Raw genomic sequence first — 17,037 nt, 5'->3', positions numbered from 1 at the left:
GTGCGGCATAATGTTGTTCAGTGCGGCATGGTGTTGTTCAGTGCGGCATGGTGTTGTTCAGTGCGGCATGGTGTTGTTCAGTGCGGCATGGTGTTGTTCAGTGCGGCATGGTGTTGTTCAGTGCGGCATGGTGTTGTTCAGTGCGGCATGGTGTTGTTCAGTGCGGCATGGTGTTGTTCAGTGCGGCATAATGTTCAGTGCGGCATAATGTTGTTCAGTGCGGCATAATGTTGTTCAGTGCGGCATGGTGTTGTTCAGTGCGGGATGGTGTTGTTCAGTGCAGGATGGTGTTGTTCAGTGCGGCATGGTGTCTTTCAGTGCGGCATGGTGTCTTTCAGTGCGGCATGGTGTCGTTCAGTGCGGCATGGTGTCTTTCAGTGCGGCATGGTGTCTTTCAGTGCGGCATGGTGTTGTTCAGTGCGGCATGGTGTTGTTCAGTGCGGCATGGTGTTGTTTAGTGCGGCATGGTGTTGTTCAGTGCGGGATGGTGTTGTTCAGTGTGGCATGGTGTTCAGTGCGGCATGGTGTTGTTCAGTGCGGTATCGTGTTGTTCAGTGCGGTATCGTGTTTCTCAGTGCGGTATCGTGTTGTTCAGTGCAGTATCGTTGTGTTGTTCGTATTGTGTTGTGTTGTTCGTAATGTGTTGTGTTGTTCGTATTGTGTTGTGTTGTTCGTATTGTGTTGTGTTGTTCGTATTGTGTTGTGTTGTTCATATTGTGTTGTTCATATTGTGTTGAGTTGTTCGTATTGTGTTGTGTTGTTCGTATTGTGTTGCCTTTAACACTTAGCCTCTAACACTTAGCCTCTAACACTTAGCCTCTAGCATCTAGAAGGTAAATAAATAGGAAGGAAGGACTCACCGGTGACGTCTTCGCCCACGTCCAAGCGTTGTACTTTGTATTTTCATCCTTCTGACAGTGGAAAACATAGCCAACAAACACCGTGGAACCTAAACGAATGAAAGAAAACTATCATTTGGCCACAACCAACATTCACAGATACAACACAATGTGACGTGCGGGGTTGAGGTTAAAGGTTGAGTGAAGGGCCCTCGTTTTAAACTACTTTTTTGAAAAGGATTGGGAACAAGTAAGACGTATTTAATTTATTTAATGGGAAGTAGTAAGAGCTATTGAATTTAATCTATGTATTATATTCTATTGTATTGTATTCTGTTGTATTCTTTTGGATTGTATTCACACTAACCCCACTAAAACTTCAGCCCACAAAAACTCGCCTCTGGCGCCTAGCCTCTGGCACTTAGCCTCTAACACTTAGCCTTTAACACTTAGCCTTTAACACTTAGCCTTTAACACTTAGCCTTTAACACTTAGCCTTTAACACTTAGCCTAGAAGGTGAATAAATAGGGTTAAAGGTTGAGTGAAGGGCCCTCGTTTTAAACTACTGTTTTGAAAAGGAGTGGGAACAAGTAAGACGTATTTAATTTATTTAATGGGAAGTAGTAAGACTTATTAAATTTATTTAATCTACTTTTCTTCCCAGGCAAAATTTGATGTGCTGCAATTCCAAATTTCCAAAGTGAATGAAGGAATGAAGTCCTTTAAATTATGATTTTGTATAAATACTAGGCATTAACACAAAATCAACGGCACAAAATGGGCAGACTTTACTTGTTTGAAAAGGACTGGTTACAAGACAGACTTTTTTAATTTATTTAATGGGAAGAAGACTTAGTTTAATTGATCTATTTTTGTTCCCTGGCAAAATTCGATTTGCTGCAATTCCAAATTTCCAAAGTGAATGAAGGCAAGAAGTCGTTTAAATTATGATTTTGTTTAAATACTAGGCATGGACACAAAATCTACGGCACAAAATGGGCAGACTTTACTTGTTTGAAGAGGACTGGTTACAAGACAGACTTTTCTGATTTATTTATTGGGAAGAAGACTTATTTAGTTTATTTAATCTATTTTTGTTCCCTGGCAAAATTGGATTTGCTGAAACTGTATTTTGCCAAATCTTGCCTTGAGACCTGATAGGAAGTATTAAACGCTTAGTTAAATCAATACAAGTTGGTAGTAAGAGCGAGTAATGTTGGTTGAACCGATGAATGAAGGTTGAAAGCAATTTAAATTATGACTTTGTATAAATACTAGATATTAACAGAACATCTACTGCGCGAAATGGGCACAGTTTACTTGTTTGAGAAGGAGTGGCTTATTCAAAACTAAGATTTATTTAATCTGTTTGTTCCCAGGCAAAATTGGATGTGATGCAATTCCAAATTTCACCACATGACGGTGCCCAATTTCGACTTCATAGGACATATTAAACACTTAGCTTGTTATTATGTTCAAGGTAATCAGATTTGTTTATTATTCTAATGGCCTCTTCAAAACTATTCTGGATTACTACTTTGGATCTATTCTACATTACTTGGCAACAACATACTCTGTAACAGATTAGGCAGTATAATCATATATGTTAACTTGAGAGTGCCCACACTCAATCTACTTATCGTGATGTGTTAAATCAATTACTGTTAGACATTATTTGTCTGATAATCTACCAAATCTTTGAATTGAAGAATTTGTGATTTAATTAATAGCTTGTTCAGGGTAATCAGACTTGTATATAATTCTAATGGCCTTCTTTTGAAAACTATTCTGAATTACAACTTTGGATCTTATATTACTTTGCAACAATCTACTCGGTGACAGATTAGGCAGTATAATCACATATGTTAACTTCAGTGCCCACACTGTATTTATTTATGGTTATTTGTTAAATCAAGTACTGTTAGACATGAAATAGGAAGTGTTTAACATAAATGTTATGGCTACTCACCATTGTAGCTCGCTCCTGGTCAATGATATGAGCCTCTTCTTGCAGTGGAAAACTTGCAGCCAACAAACACCGTGGAACCTAAAGGAATGAAATTAAACATTAACATTTCGCCTGGACCAACATTCACACGTACAACGCAACGCGGCTACACTTCTGCTATTACAAACGTAAATCTCCTTAAACACAACGAGTGTTACTTACCGTGTACGCTCTAGGCAAAATTGGATGTGATGCAATTCCAAATCTATCTGAAACGGCAGTTAAAAGTAGAGTTACATCAAGTTTTCTTTTTTAATCAACACAATCATTTACAACCGTTGACCAGAAAGAATCGTCGAAATTCGACGTCCCCCACAAACGCCACGCTCACTCGCTTTTCAGGGCAACAAAAGTACTTCTTTTTAAAAACGATGAGTTGTACTTACCGTGTACGCTCTGGACGGTCCAGTTGCAAGCAGAAAATAAAAATATTTCTCTTGTTAGTCGTATGTTACCATCCGCTGTGTCTTTGTCAACATCGCCGCCATTTTCCTACTTCCTGCTGCGAGCCACGCCCACGGATTTAAATTTGGGCGGAAGCTCTTTCCATTGGCGTCGTTTTCGCGTATAGCAAATCCGATTGGTTGGGAAGGGGGCACGGTTATGCAGCCGAGGGGTCCTGTGATCGGTGGGATGTAAAGTAGGCGTCGACGTCACGTCCGCGTCACGTGACCACGACGTGGCAGACGTCATATAGCAACCGCTGTTTTGTTTAGTAGACTTACAGTTGTTATGCATTGACATAATGGCGCACACACCAAATAGATTTAAATAAATTAAATAATTCTTCTGCCCACTCTCTTTTAAACAAGTTAACTCTCCCCGCGGATTTGAATTCCGGCGAAAGTTACGCCCATCGACGTCACGTATGTCACGTGACCACGACGTGGCAGATGTCATATAGCAACCGCTGTTTTGTTTAGTAGATTTACAGTTGTTATGCATTGGCATAATGGTGTGCACTCAAAATAGATTTAAATAAATTAAATATTTCTTCTGCCCACTCCCTTTTAAACAAGTTAACTCTGCCCACGTCCATTGACGTCTTGTCTGCGTCACGTGACCACGACGTAGTGACGTCATATAGTAACCGCTGTTTTGATCAGTAGACTTAGTTATTATGCGTTGCCGTAATGGCGCACTGGTTAGCATGGCCACCTCTTAAGCATGATGTTGCGGGTTCGACGCCTGATCAATGTTAGCATGGAGTGAGCTGAAGTGCATGGCGCTGAAGATTTGAATCTTTGAAATGCGCTGAGGTCTGACATATCAGGCAGAATGGTTTGCCATCACGTTCAACAAAAAATAGAAACTTTCCCACTCTGATTAAAACGTCCTGTGTTCATCTACGTATTTTCGTTTTGCTGTGCATCTTTTCCCTGCCATTTCGAGAGCCCAATTGACACTCATAGTTTAAAGAAATGTGTTTGCCCATCCTACTTTGTGGAATTTCACCACATGCGCTTTTGACCAAAATACCAAATTGAACTCAAGTGAAGCCAACACGCACAACCCCCCACACACACACAAATGTTGATATGAACATAAAAGAGCCGCATGCGGTTCGGGAGTTGCGGCTTGGCCAAACCTGTACTATACAACTTTATTTGTATAAAATTTTCACAACAGCTGTCACACAAACAAAGCGGGAAAAACCGAAGACGTGCGTGTTCCGCCCACGCTGGATTTATTTGCACCTTTGAAAAGACACCGTATTGCCGCAGATGTGGCAAAGAGTACTTTTGGGCATCTGAGACGGAAGGATGTCCAAAGCATCACGTCACCTGCTCTGGTAGGCATGGTGGTGGGACGTTGAGGTCAACCGCTTTGGGGTTGGCTGAATCTTTGATCGCAGGATGCCACACACTTGAAGACAGAAGCAGAAAAGCAGAGCTAAATGCAAAATGTACTCACCGGTGACTCCAATTTTTTTCCCCCCTGAAGAAACAGCTGGACGGGTGGCCCCGGCTGGCCAGTGGGACTCTTGTTATTCTGACCCTTTTTAGTGCGCGTTTGGGGCAACAACCGTTTTTTGTGGCGCTCTCTTCTGGTTCAAAAGTGCCCTGCATGTGAATTTGCTTTTCCTGCCTTCTGATTGGATGAGCGCCGGTGTGACGCGGTGCCTCTGTCACCGTGGCGGGGGGTATACGTTGGCATCGGAGCGTCTGCCAACGTCTGAGACCGGCTGGCAGTGTATCGGAGGTGTCGAGTGCGGTGCCGCTGGAGCTCACTCACCAGCTGGTGTTAGGGCCACAGAATGAAGGCCAAGGAGAAGAATAGAAAGAGAAACAGAAACTTCTCCTCCAATTGTTTGATTTGTCTCTTCTGAGCTTCGATGAATTCTTTCAGCTCTTTGTTCCTCTAGGACGGACAAATGGAAAGTGGCATTCAAAAGCCAGTAAGCGTGCAAGTAAGTGCCGGGCTGGCTTTGGGCCCTTACCTGTTGCGCGCTGTGCAGCAGATCCATTCTCTCTTGGAGGATGCAAGCGTCGCGCTCCCTCAACTCGCACATCAGGGCTCGCTTCCATTGGTCCACGGCGCTCCTAAGCTCTTCTCTCTGATCCGCCGTCAGCACGTCATTCACGCCAGCGTGGCTGGCTTTTTCGCCGTCCGTGGCGGGGCAGTCCCGCTGCGGTAGCGCCTCGTACAACATGGCCTCCAGCTCCAGGATCCTCTGGGCCGCAATCCTCGTCCATCAGTGGTCCGGCGGGAGATTTGAGGGCGGCTTACCTTATGAGCCTGGTCCATGGAACACTTCCTGAAGTCCAACTCTTCATCCAGGTAGCCCTTCTGCTTGCAGAACATATCCTAGCACAGCTCAAGGTCAGAATTGTTGGGGCACATTGCCGGAGTTCCCCTTGGCTGATGTCGCGTGTCTGTCTACCTTCTCACTTTCAATGTCCAACATCTTCTGTTGAAGTGCTGACTTGGTCACTTTGATGTATTCTAACCACTGAGGAAAGGCTGCTGTCACATAAGCAGAATGCGAGAGCGTGCGTGGACGTGCGCGTTACCTTCTCGGCTAGGGTGAGAAGGGTCCTGGCGTGAATCACGACCACCTGCTCCTCGTTGGTGAGATTCTGCAAGAGCCCAAAGGCACAGCGTCAACAAGCTTCTTTCAGCGCAAAGCCTTCCAAAAGTCACATTTGAGCCGCCGAGTCTCGTGGAGTGCGAACATAAGGAGTTCGACATACACTTACGGCGTTATAGCCCAGGATGTCCAGCTTCTTCATCAGATCACTGATGACGATGTCCGGGGGAAAGGCGCAAGGAGCAATGTAAGGTGTTCTGGGACCTCGGGTTAAGGTTAGGGTTGCAAGGGACGCCTTACGTACGCTCACGCCCTCGGCCTCGCAGTAGATCTGCAAAGGGCTGAGGCCGTCTGGGAAACGGACTTGCAGAAACTTCAAGACGGGGGAGCGCCACTCCCTCTCCTGAAAGGCAGAGGCATGCATCCGTCCGTCCGTCCGTCCGTCCGTCCGTCACATCTCTGGCCTCAACACGCTTGTGCGAGTCTTCCCACCTCCAGCTCCAGGATGCGGAACTCAAGCAGTTCGTTTTGGTCTCGGATATCCTGGATGTGCTCTTTCAGACGCGCTTCTTCCGCCTCCATCCGCCTGACCTGAAAAGACAGTCAGACCTCATCTGCGGGGCTTCCCGACAGGTGTGACGCCAAGCGACTCCGCCCAGCGCCTTTCTTTCCGTCACCTTTTCGGCCAACTGCTGATTGCTCTGACGCAGCAGCTGCTTCTCCTCCACCCACTTGACATTCTAGAAGAGACAAACGCGTGGACAGCTTTGGAATGTTGTGTCATTTTCATCCACAAATTCTTTGGTTGACTGGAAAATGACATTTGCTTTTCTCCGCATTTTCCCAGCCACGTTCGGGGGGGGGGGGGGTTGGTCCAGTAATGCCAGACGGATGAGTGACTGAAGAATGTAGCTATTTTGTCTGAGAAAAAGGTGTGCTCATTGATGAGCTTACCTGTCCTTGTTGCTTCAGCGCTGACTCCAGATCTGCTACTCTGCTTTGATAGTGACCCATTTCTACCATCAGCTTTTCTCTGGTCTGAAAGGAGGAGGAGGGAGGCTCCTCCTCCTCCTTTCAGACTAGAGAACACCCGAGGCTGGGTGAGAACGGGGAGGCTGCGACCCGGCCGGGGGTTGCGGGAAGGGGCGCCACCTTGATCTCCTTCTCGGCGTCGTAGTCCCCTTCGCTGGTCTGGGCTAGCAGAGCGTAGGCTCGTTGCAGCGCTTGATATTCTTGCGTCAGCTGGCGGTAGCGAAGCTCCGCCTCTTCATGCACACACCAATGCAACACAGCACTAGTACCAGAATCAGTCAGACCGGCGACAAAGCACCCGCGACGCAAAGACGAGTCCGATTCCAGGCTGAAGAGGAATGTTTGGTGCCAATACGCTGGCAGAAATGGCGGGCTACCTCTTCGGGTTCCGTGTCGGGGGTTCTGTCGGTGTGAAAAGACAAGGACGATCCGTCCGGGTCCACCAACACGTCTTCGTCGTAGCCGTAAAATGTTTCGATGACCTGCGGGCGCGGAAGCAAACATCTCTCTGAACAAACTGAAGCGACACCTCACGATGAATCGACGAGAGGAACGATAGCGAGAAAAAGGCCATTTCATCTTGCGCAACACCAAGCAGCCGCAAACAAACAGACTCACCTTGCAGGACCTCACGCTTTGTTCCTCCTCAGAGATTCTCGACGTCGGTATCGTAGCAGCAAATCTCTCTCCTGTCGACACAAATAATCCGCCTTTGAGATTCTTTGGATGCAAAGGGAACGAACGGCTCCGGCGCAGAAACAAACGCGACTCACAATGACATTTCTGACATGAGCCCCTGTCTCCAGAGCCTGAAAAACACGTCACCGGCGATGATTGGAGGGACGCTCGTCTTTTCCAAAAGTGACAACTACAGGGTGTGTCAGGGTTTTCCAGATTATCTTTATCGTATCATTGTGTTGCTTTGACTTTGACTGCGACCTGTAATAAATAATATTATTTATCCCTTATTTATCCCTATCGCTTATCCCTTCCTACACAAAGTCGTAAAACACCCCTTGCTATGTTTTGACTAGAGGTCAAGGGCTTCCTCTATTCAATCCACTCTTACACCCACCCTGTTTCTCTTAATTAAAATGCTCGTGCAGGAGCCGAGAGTCAGACTTCATTCGTACAACGGATGGACTCTCCACCTGCAGGTGTCCAAAAGAACTTACTTGTCTCCCGTGTGGTTCTTGCAAAATAAGTTGGAGCGAGCGCAACTCTAACAGGGTGCATTTTGCCACTAGCTGCCTACGGACAATGACGTCGCGCTCGCGGCTCATGGTTGACGGGCTGAGCAGCCGGGCAAGTCCGTCGTTTTCAGCGCACAGCGAGTGGCAAAGGCGCGGACAAAACGGGAGCTTTGAGCTGCTGAAAACGGCAAAACAAGTCTAAAGCGTGTTCAAACGCGTGCGCACAATGCTCCTGCTTGAAAGGTCGGAATTTAAGGGGCCAATTTTTTGGATGGCGGCCGCCGGCCAAGCTTTGGACGGAAAAGGTTTCCTGGCGACAGCGAGCGAGCGCGGCGCTGCCGTACGTGCACCGAGTCGCCTGCCTGAAGACCTTGGACAAGTCGTCGATGATGTGCCGCTGCTCCACAACTTGAAGGAACTCCATTTCACCGTCCTGCTGGCCGCAACCGCGGTCCAGGTCATTGAGCGAACTAGGCCTTCTCTGTGGAACACAAATGCAGTGGACTCTGTTGGCACGCCGCCGTTGTCCGCGTCGACTTACCAAGCTTGCCATCTCCTCGTTCTCCTGGGTGACAAAGCGCACTTTGTTTTCAAGGCGACACAGCACCAGCGAGAGTTCTTCATTCTTCCTGCTCAGGCGTTTGTTTTTGTACAGGAGTGGCAGAAACTGGCTTTCTGTTTCTCTCAGTCGCTTTAGCTGCAAGCATGAAGTGCGGGATGTGAAAGACGCACAACACGCGGGCCAGAACGTATCCATTTCTTTTGCATCGGTTTGAACGGAATCGTGGCTTTGGCTCCCAATAAAAGACATCTACCAGGCAACCGACTCGCCGCGCCGCTCAACTAATAAGCAAGCGCAATGGGTGCCTCGCTGGATGGCGCGCATCAAACGTAGCGCAAACCTTCAAGCGTGCCGTCAATAAATTACCAGTTCATTGCGCTCTTCAGAAAGCAGGGCGTTTCGATCCTCCAGTTTCCTGATGACTGCGCTGAGCTCAGCGATTTTCAGATGAAACCGTCGCGTGTCCCGATCCTCCTGAGACTGAAAACGCCCCGCAACACACACACACAAGCACTCGTTCAAAGTTCAAAACTGTTTTTGTGCTACCTTCCTCCAGCAACGAACTAAGTCATGCGTACTGCAAGTGTGTGATGAGGTGGCTTACGCAATGAAGAGGATTGCTAGTAGCGGCGTTGACCCCACTTCCAGGGTAGTTTAGGCCCGCCCTTTGGGAATCCCTCAGGGCAGCGATCTGCTGCTCGGCAGCCTGAGTCTGCAGCTGAAGGCGGTGGACGTGGCCGGCCCCAGGGCTTCATCCAAAACACTAACCGCTCTGTCTTTCAGCTTGATCTCATCCGTCTGGATGTACAAACGGGGAGCGCTCAGGCAGGCGGGCAAACTCATTTGCCAGAATTGTGACAAAAACAAAGAGAGCAACCGGCCAATTTTTTTCTTGAATCGACTAGAACACCTTTGCTGTGACAAAAGCGAAGCGAGCAACCGGACATTTTCTTCTTGTGAAATAGAATAGAATAGAATGCCTTAGGTGTCATTGCACTGCAGGTATACAACGAAATTGGGAACATAGCCACGCACCGCGCATCTGATCAGTCCTACCAGTCGGCGGATCTCCCTCTCGCAGTCTCTCTTGGTTCGGCTCATCTCCTCCCGATGCTGGTGATGAGCCGATCGGAGCTCGGCCGCTCGGGACTGCCAGGCCTGCTGGGCCGCTGCCAGGGCTTCTTCCGCGCTCCTGGTGGAGGCGACACCGCTCGGTCTCCCGACACCGCCGCGTCTCCTCCACCTCCGCCAGCAAAGCGCCCCCCCTCCTCACCTGAGCAGACATTGCGCCACACCGGGCCGTTGAGACCGCAACGGAGCGCCGCGACGCTTACTGGGGACAAGCTACACAATACGGTAGCGGCCGCATCGAAGCCCGACGTGGCGTGCGGATAGTCAGACACGGATAGAGCGGATCACCTTGTCCATGGAGCCGTCCCTCAGGCTGAGGACCAAGGCATTCAGTCGCTGGATCTCTCCATCTTTGATTTTGATCACTCTCATCAGCTCCATTTCATGCTGCCGCAGTAATGTCTCCCTGGTAATGGCTAACTCTTTCTGCTTCTCCTCATGGAGTTTGCTTTTGAGTTCCGTCATGGCGGCGGTGGCACGGTGGTGCTCCGCCCGCAGGTCCTGACTTCTCTCTCTCTCCAGACAGCTGACCTGACATGACTTAGACTTAGACTTAGACAAACTTTATTGTCATCTTGTCTGCACATGGTGCATACAAAACGAAATTCCGTTGCATACGTCTTACAACAAAGTAGTGATATTGCAGTTGAATAGAAGTAACATATCCTATGAAAATATATATATATATATATACATATACTATATATATATATATATATATATATATATATATATATATATATATATATTAAAAATAAGTATAAAGATGAATGAAATGATGAAATGTCCTGAATGGAGGGAAGAGGAGCCCCTATGATCCTCTCTGCTGTCCTCACCACTCTCCTCACGTTCTTCCAATCGGAGGCGGTGCAGCCTCCACACCACACAGAGAGACAGCTTGTCAGAATGCTCTCTATGGTGCTCCTGTAGAACGTCCTCATGATGGGTGGGGGCAGGTGGGCTCTCCTCATCCTCCGCAGGAAGTACAAGCGCTTCTGTGCCCTCTTGACCAGTGCCGTAGTGTTCATAGTCCAGGTGAGGTCTTCTGTGATGTGGACCCCCAGGAATTTGGTGCTGCTGACCACCTCCACAGCTGAGCTGTTGATGATCAGTGGAGCGTGGTGAGGCTGTTTTTTCCTGAAGTCGACGATGATCTCCTTCATCTTCTCCTCATTCAGGATCAGGCTGTTTTCTCTGCACCAGCCCACCAGCTGCTCCACCTCCTCTCTGTAGTCCAGGTCGTTGTTGTCTCTGATGAGCCCCACCACCGTTGTGTCGTCTGCTGACTTCACGATGTGATTGGTGGTGAACCTGAGGACGCAGTCGTGTGTCATCAGGGTGCACAGCAGGGGGCTCAGGACGCAGCCCTGAAGGGAGCCTGTGCTGAGGGTGATGACATCAGAGGTGTTCTGTCCGACCCGGACTGACTGAGGTCTGTTGGTGAGGAAGTCTAGCAGCCAGTTGCGAAGGGGGGTGTTGAAGCCCAGGTGTTCCAATTTTCCTACCAGATGCTGTGGGATGATGGTGTTAAACGCTGAGCTGAAGTCCAGGAACAGCCTCCGCACATGGGTGTTCTTCTCCTCCAGGTGAGCCAGGCTCAGGTGAAGAACGGAGGAGATGGCTTCCTGAGTGGAGCGGTTTTGCCGGTCGGCAAACTGGAACGGGTCAAATAATAGGGGGAGTCTGGAAACGATGTGACCTTTAAGCAGCCTTTCGAAGCACTTCATCATAACCGGAGTCAGTGCAACAGGCCGGTAATCATTAAATGAGGTGATTTGAGGTTTCTTCGGCACCGGAATGATGGAGGCAGTCTTAAAGCACGCCGGCACTGTGGCTTGGCCCAGCGAGGTGTTAAAAATGTCTGTGATGACCCCAGCCAGATGACTTGCACATTCCCTGAACACACGCCCAGGAATGTTGTCCGGGCCAGGGGCCTTACAGGGGTTGACTCTCCTCAGGGTCTTCAACACATCGGCGGAGTCAAGGCAGAGTACCTCCTCTTCCTGATGGGGGACAGTTTTAACTGCTGGAGTGCCGTTTAGTGCCTCGAACCTCCCAAAGAAGTTATTTAGACCATTTAGAAAGTCAGCATCAACTACACCCACTGGGGGGGGGGAGGGTGAGTTGTCGTCTGTAATCGCCCGTATGCCTTGCCACATACTCCTGATGTTTTTGACGTCGTGGAAACGATCCTGAAATTTTCGACTGCGGTCTCGCTTCGCTATCCTGATGGCACGGTTCAAGTTGGCTCTCGCTGTCCTCAGTGTCTCCTTGTCGCCAGACTTGAAGGCAGAGTTCCGCGCTCGTAGCGTTTGACGTACCTCCTCAGTCATCCAGGGTCGTTGGTTGCCCCGGGTGATGATATTCTTAGTGGTGCTGACGTCCTCGGTGCATTTGTTGATGTAGGCTGACACAGTCATGGCACACGCATGTCTAATCTACATCGGGAAAACTGGGAGGGAGGGAGGCAGGCAGGGAGGCAGGCAGTGTCTGTCTGTTGAGGTTTTCACCTTGTTCTTCTCCTGCTGAAGTTCTAACTGGACGTCCATCAGTTTGGTTCTCAGCTCGTCATTGGCGGCCTGAAGGGCGTCCGTTCGCTCCGCCTTGGCCCGCCCTGCCGGAGCTCGTTTGGACATCTCTTACTCGAGTCTCGCCCGGTCGTCAGTCAGAGATCACAACATTTGTACCTGGAGAGCACAAACGCAGCGCTGTTTTCCACTGGCTTCGAACTCAACTTCAATCGGTACCGTAACTTACAACATCATAAACATAGAACTAGCTTGACTTATTCATTGAATAAATGCATTTGGTTCTTCAAAACTGCATCACGCAACATAGCGTGACCGAGACGGCCGTTATCCACCTGCGTGAAGTTATTTGGTGAAATGAATGAGATGTTTAAGACACCATCGTTCTGTCTCTATGTAGATGAAGGGAAATAATCGATTGCTGAAGGTCCAAAGGTGTTGTGATAAACAAATAAACATATTAGTGATTAGTGACATATTTGTGATAGACATATTAGGCAGGATAATCACATATGTTAACGTGACTGCCCACACTGTATTTATTTATGGTTATTTGTTAAATCGAGTACTGTTAGACATGAAATAGGAAGTGTTTAACATAAATGGAAGACGAAAGGGGTACTCACCATTGTAGCTCCTGGTAGCTGGTCAATGATACGAGCCTCTTCTTGCAGTGGAAAACATACAGCCAACAAACACCGTGGAACCTAAAGGAATGAAATTAAACATTAACATTTAGCCTCAACCAACATTCACAGATACAACGCAACGCAAACTACACAAACGTAAATCTTTTTAAACACAATGAGTTGTACTTACCGTGTACGCTCTAGACGGTCCACTTGCAAGCAGAAAATAAAGATATTTCTGTTGATAATCGTCGTGTTTGTATCCGGTGTCTCGCTCAAGGCCATTGCGCCCACAGATTTGAATTTTGGCGAGAGTTCAGCCTATTGACGTCATTTCCGCGGTGTAATACCCGCATATCTGAAACGGCAAAGTTAAGAGTAGAGTTAAATAAAGTTTTTAGTCAACGCAATAATTTACAACCGTTGACCAGTCGAAATAATCGTCGAAATTTGGCGTCTGTGGCTGGAAGCAGACGCCGAGTTCGACATTCCTCCCAAACGCCACACTCCCTCGCTTTTCAGGGCTAAAAAAAAACAGTTGTAATTACCTTGTACGCTCTAGACGGTCAAGTTGCAAGCTGAAAACAAAAATATTTGCCTTGTAAGTCATCGTGTTACTAACCGCTGTGTCTTGTTTGCCAGAATTGCCGCTTTCCTACTTCCTGTTGCAAGCCACGCCCACGGATTATAATTTTGCCGTGAGTTCCGCCTATTGACGTCATGTCCGCGTGACATGACTGCGACGTAATATTATCTAAAACTGTTTGTGTGGTATTGTGTTGTTCTGTGCGGTATTGTGTTATTCTGTGCGGCGTCGTGTTGTTCTGTGCGGCGTCGTGTTGTTCAGTGCGACGTTGTGTTGTTCAGTGCGGCATGGTGTTGTTCAGTGCGGCATGGTGTTGTTCAGTGCGGCATGGTGTTGTTCAGTGCGGCATGGTGTTGTTCAGTGCGGCATAATGTTGTTCAGTGCGGCATGGTGTTGTTCAGTGCGGCATGGTGTTGTTCAGTGCGGCATGGTGTTGTTCAGTGCGGCATAATGTTGTTCAGTAAGCCATAATGTTGTTCAGTGCGGCATGGTGTTGTTCAGTGCGGGATGGTGTTGTTCAGTGCAGGATGGTGTTGTTCAGTGCGGCATGGTGTTGTTCAATGCGGCATGGTGTTGTTCAGTGCGGGATGGTGTTGTTCAGTGCGGGATGGTGTTGTTCAGTGCGGCATGGTGTTGTTCAATGCGGCATGGTGTTGTTCAGTGCGGCATGGTGTTGTTCAGTGCGGCATGGTGTTGTTCAGTGCGGCATGGTGTTGTTCAGTGCGGAATGGTGTTGTTCAGTGCGGCATGGTGTTGTTCAGTGTGGGATGGTGTTGTTCAATGCGGGATTGTGTTGTTCAGTACGGGGTGGTGTTGTTCAGTGCAGGATGGTGTTGTTCAGTGCAGGATGGTGTTGTTCAGTGCGGCATAGTGTTGTTCAATGCAGGATCGTGTTGTTCAGTGCAGCATGGTGTTGTTCAGTGCAGCATGGTGTTGTTCAGTGCGGCATGGTGTTGTTCAATGCGGCATGGTGTTGTTCAGTGCGGGATGGTGTTGTTCAGTGCGGCATGGTGTTTTTCAGTGCGGCATAATGTTGTTCAGTGCAGCATGGTGTTGTTCAGTGCGGCATGGTGTTGTTCAGTGCGACATAATGTTGTTCAGTGCGGCATAATGTTGTTCAGTGCGGCATGGTGTTGTTCAGTGCGGCATGGTGTTGTTCAGTGCGGCATGGTGTTGTTCAGTGCGGCATGGTGTTGTTCAGTGCGGCATGGTGTTGTTCAGTGCAGGATGGTGTTGTTCAGTGCAGGATGGTGTTGTTCAATGCGGCATGGTGTTGTTCAGTGCGGGATGGTGTTGTTCAGTGCAGGATGGTGTTGTTCAGTGCGGCATGGTGTTGTTCAGTGCGGAATGGTGTTGTTCAGTGCGGCATGGTGTTGTTCAGTGCGGCATGGTGTTGTTCAGTGCAGGATGGTGTTGTTCAATGCGGGATGGTGTTGTTCAGTGCGGGATGGTGTTGTTCAGTGCAGGATGGTGTTGTTCAGTGCGGCATGGTGTTGTTCAATGCGGCATGGTGTTGTTCAGTGCAGGATGGTGTTGTTCAGTGCGGCATGGTGTTGTTCAATGCGGCATGGTGTTGTTCAATGCGGCATGGTGTTGTTCAGTGCGGCATGGTGTTGTTCAGTGCGGCATGGTGTTGTTCAGTGCAGCGTAATGTTGTTCAGTGCGGCATGGTGTTGTTCAGTGCGGAATGGTGTTGTTCAGTGCGGCATGGTGTTGTTCAGTGCGGGATGGTGTTGTTCAGTGCGGCATGGTGTTGCTCAGTGCGGCATGGTGTTGTTCAGTGCGGGATGGTGTTGTTCAGTGCGGCATGGTGTTGTTCAGTGCGGCATGGTGTTGTTCAGTGCGGCATGGTGTTGTTCAGTGTGGCATGGTGTTGTTCAGTGCGGCATAATGTTGTTCAGTGCGCCATAATGTTGTTCAGTGCGGCATGGTGTTGTTCAGTGCGGGATGGTGTTGTTCAGTGCAGGATGGTGTTGTTCAGTGCGGCATGGTGTTGTTCAATGCGGGATCGTGTTGTTCAGTGCGGCATGGTGTTGTTCAGTGCGGCATGGTGTTGTTCAGTGCGGCATGGTGTTGTTCAGTGCGGCATGGTGTTGTTCAGTGCGGCATAATGTTGTTCAGTGCGGCATAATGTTGTTCAGTGCGGCATAATGTTGTTCAGTGCGGCATAATGTTGTTCAGTGTGGCATAATGTTGTTCAGTGCGGCATAATGTTGTTCAGTGCGGGATGGTGTTGTTCATTGCGGCATGGTGTTGTTCAGTGCGGCATGGTGTTGTTCAGTGCGGCATGGTGTTGTTCAGTGCGGGATGGTGTTGTTCAGTGCAGGATGGTGTTGTTCAGTGCGGCATGGTGTTGTTCAATGCGGCATGGTGTTGTTCAGTTCGGGATGGTGTTGTTCAGTGCGGCATGGTGTTGTTCAGTGCGGCATAATGTTTTTCAGTGCGGCATGTTGTTGTTCAGTGCGGCATGGTGTTGTTCAGTGCAGCATAATGTTGTTCAGTGCGGCATGGTGTTGTTCAGTGCGGAATGGTGTTGTTCAGTGCGGCATGGTGTTGTTCAGTGCGGCATGGTGTTGTTCAGTGCGGCATGGTGTTGTTCAGTGCGGGATGGTGTTCAATGCGGGATCGTGTTGTTCAGTGCGGCATGGTGTTGTTCAGTGCGGCATGGTGTTGTTCAGTGCGGCATGGTGTTGTTTAGTGCGGCATGGTGTTGTTCATTTCGGCATAATGTTGTTCAGTGCGGCATAATGTTGTTTAGTGCGCCATGGTGTTGTTCAGTGCGGGATGGTGTTGTTCAGTGCGTTATAATGTTGTTCAGTGCGGCATGGTGTTGTTCAGTGCGGCATGGTGTTGTTCAGTGCGGCATAATGTTGTTCAGTGCGGCATAATGTTGTTCAGTGCGGGATGGTGTTGTTCAGTGCGGGATGGTGTTGTTCAGTGCGGCATGGTGTTCAATGCGGAATGGTGTTGTTCAGTGCAGGATGGTGTTGTTCAGTGCGGCATGGTGTTGTTCAGTGCGGCATAATGTTGTTCAGTGCGGCATGGTGTTGTTCAGTGCGGCATGGTGTTGTTCAGTGCGGCATGGTGTTGTTCAGTGCGGCATGGTGTTGTTCAGTGCGGCATGGTGTTGTTCAGTGCGGCATAATGTTCAGTGAGGCATAATGTTGTTCAGTGCGGCATAATGTTGTTCAGTGCGGCATGGTGTTGTTCAGTGCGGGATGGTGTTGTTCAGTGCAGGATGGTGTTGTTCAGTGCGGCATGGTGTTCAGTGCGGGATGGTGTCTTTCAGTGCGGCATGGTGTCGTTCAGTGCGGCATGGTGTCTTTCAGTGCGGCATGGTGTCGTTCAGTGAGGCATGGTGTTGTTCAGTGCGGCATGGTGTTGTTTAGTGCGGCATGGTGTTGTTCAGTGCGGGATGGTGTTCAGTGCGGCATGGTGTTGTTCAGTGCGGTATCGTGTTGTTCAGTGCGGTATCGTGTTTCTCAGTGCGGTATCGT

The 17,037-nt window shown here is 48.7% G+C and overlaps 1 pseudogene; it reads right to left on the bottom strand.

Annotated features, from left to right (window-relative positions):
* Nucleotides 1-4,805: 4,805 nt before the first annotated feature.
* On the bottom strand, nucleotides 4,806-12,469 carry LOC125993334 (janus kinase and microtubule-interacting protein 3-like; annotated as a pseudogene).
* Nucleotides 12,470-17,037: the final 4,568 nt, after the last annotated feature.

Source organism: Syngnathus scovelli, unplaced genomic scaffold, assembly GCF_024217435.2.
Source record: "Syngnathus scovelli strain Florida unplaced genomic scaffold, RoL_Ssco_1.2 HiC_scaffold_28, whole genome shotgun sequence".
In the NCBI taxonomy this organism is placed as follows: Eukaryota; Metazoa; Chordata; class Actinopteri; order Syngnathiformes; family Syngnathidae; genus Syngnathus; species Syngnathus scovelli.
This window is presented reverse-complemented; position numbering and strand designations above follow the sequence as displayed.